Below are 2,893 nucleotides of genomic sequence, written 5' to 3'. Positions count from 1 at the left end.
CTGTTTATCACTCATTTCATCACTCTGCCACTCTATCACTCAGTCACGTTAATTCTGTCACTCTATCACTCACATTCTATCACTCCACCACTCTATAATTCTGTCATTACATCACTTTATCACTCTGCCACTGTCATTCCATCATTCTACAACTCTTGTCACCCAGTCACTTTCATTCTGTCACTCTTTCAGTTCATCACTCTGTCATTTTAATCCATCTGTCACTCTGTTTCTCTATCATTCTGTTACTATGCAACTCTATCACTCTATCATTCAATGTTTCTGTCACTCAGTCACTTTAGCACTTTGTCACTCTATCACTCTGTCACCTTTTCACTTTGTCACACTTTCACTCAGTCACTCGACACCTCTAACACTCTGTCACTCTTTCACCGACTGTATCACTCTATCACATGTTCTCTGTGATCATGTTGGTGCCACTCTGTCTAAACAGATGTGAAACCCCTTCGCCTGCCTCCCTCCAGTTGTTCCCAGACATTTCACTAATAAAGCTAAACTGCATTCAAAAAAAGCGTTCAATACAAAAAGCTGAACTGCGTTTTCGGCGAGACGTGAATCGATATCATGGGGCGAACGTCTTCTGGAGCTTGATGTGTTTGAACTCTGGCCTGGGAAATGGTGACGCTCACCAATATCCAGCCAATTTGAACGAGCAGGTGGAATTGACCTTTTTCTTAAATAAGTATTGATTGCTTGTTTGTGTAACGACATGCTTGAAGAACACAAGTTATTTAAAGAGGGGGGATGATGTTGTGCAGAAAACCATGACAGAGAATAGTGTCGGAAAAACAGAAAAGGTGTGACCATGTAAGCGTAACAGCACTGAATAAAGGTGTGTAATTTTCTCCTTGTACAATGTGATTGTTAGCCTCTTTGTGACTCAGCACTGCAGTTTATCCTTGTAACTTGTTCCACATTATTTCCTCTCTGTGAAGGAGTGAACCTTAACTGGTTCATTATCACCTGCTGCTGAAAGGCAAAATGCAGACAATGATTATTTTGCCAATGTGTGTTTGGGTATGTTTTTGTGTTTGTCTGTCTCATGCACCACTGGATTAATTATTTTTTTAAACATTGGCAAAATATTCACTGGATCTATATCTGAAACTGATTAACCTTTGGAACCAACCCAATTCTAAATGGTTGCTGCAGCTAATCTGCATGAACCAACACAAAAATACTTAGAACTTATTGGGCGAAGGTTACGAGGCATTTACAACACATAGGCTGAGCATCTGATCATGTATAATTGTATTTGACCAAAACAGCTAAAACTCTCTCATCTCACAACATGAAGATCTTAGTTTAAAAGTCTGGTTTGAAAGGCGCCGGGCAATATGCATTCCTTTAAGAAAAGCCTTTATGTCGGGCTCGTTTTCACCAAAAAGTAACCGGTGCAACAGCTGCAACACAAACCAACAAGAAGGAAAGCTGACTTAGCTACAGATAAAAACATCCCAAAACTTACTTCAGGGTCCATAATTCTCCCTGCAGTGTTTATGTGATTATATTTTCTTCCTTATAGTTATAAAAACAGTGCAGCATTAATTATAACTGTCATATTTTTAAAGCACTGCAATGTGAAAGGGCTGGGTAAAGAAGGGCTTGTTTAGCTCATGCTCAAACGCTAAATACTTTTTTTTTCATGAGAAGCCAGCCAATTAAAATTAGGGTGTGAGATATGTGGTGAGGCAGAAAGCAAGACGTTTTAATTATGAGTATGAACTTTGCTATAAAATGTGCTTAAATGCAACGGGATGAATCATCAGCCTTTTCTCAGCCAGTTTTCTACTGTTTACAAAAACTGTGTTATTACACCAATAGGGGAGAAAAAGGAGTAATGATACAATAACTTCCTTTCACAGAATGGAAACCGTTCTGAAAGTGAGCCTGTTTTTGAAAGAATGAAAAGGTATTTATTGTTGAAAAATGGGTCTGCAATATTAAAAGGTGACAAAAAAATTAAAGAAATCTCAAAAGTCTGCACTCAGCACAAAGATGTGTTGGTTTTGATTTATGTGAAAGATTTTGCCAAATGAAAGTTTTTTTTTTAGGTGCTTTCTGCATCGCTACAAAAGTTACTACATCCAATTCACATGATACAAACAAATCTAACCTCTCTCGTTATCTATTGCAATGAAAGGCTGGCATTACATTCATGTAAATTTTTAGATGTGTGAGCAATTGTATCTGTTAGCAAAATATCATATGAGCCACTGGATGAACTGTATTGGAACGTTCTGGAAGTAATCATTGGATGTACATCTGGAATGTTTTTTTTTTATTTATTTTTGTATTCACCCTGAGTCAACACAGCTAATTGGCTTAGCAGAGACAAAAATGGCAACAGCTCAGTAAATTGTATGGAAATACAGCTGAAATCGTATTTGCTGAGAGTCATCCCCAACATATGTGCAGAGGGCTCACATATCAGGCACAATGTTTTCTTAAAACTTTAGCCTTAAAAGTTGCAGGTAATATAATCCTGGAATGAATTCTAGTTTGGCAGCACGGTGGCGCAACTGGTAGAGCTGCTGCCTCTCAGCGAGCAGGTCCTTGGTTCAAACCCCGGTCCAGGGGCCTTTCTGGGTGGAGTTTGCATGTTCTCTCCGTGCATGCGTGGGTTTTCTCCGGGTGCTCCGGTTTCCTCCCACAGACCAAAAACATGCATGTTAGGCTGATTGGTAACTCTAAATTGTCCCTAGGTGTGAGTGAGAGCGTGAATGGTTGTTTGTCTCTATGTGTCCCTGTGATGGACTTGCGACCCGTCCAGGGTGTACCCCGCCCCTCGCACAGTGATTGCTGGACATGGGCACCAGCGACCCCCGTGACCCAAAATGGAATAAGCGGGTAAAGATAATGGATGGATGGA

The sequence above is a fragment of the Nematolebias whitei genome, chromosome 11, assembly GCF_014905685.2.
Source record: "Nematolebias whitei isolate Nwh7 chromosome 11, NemWhi1, whole genome shotgun sequence".
NCBI lineage: Eukaryota > Metazoa > Chordata > Actinopteri > Cyprinodontiformes > Rivulidae > Nematolebias > Nematolebias whitei.
Note: the sequence above shows the minus strand (reverse complement) of the source record.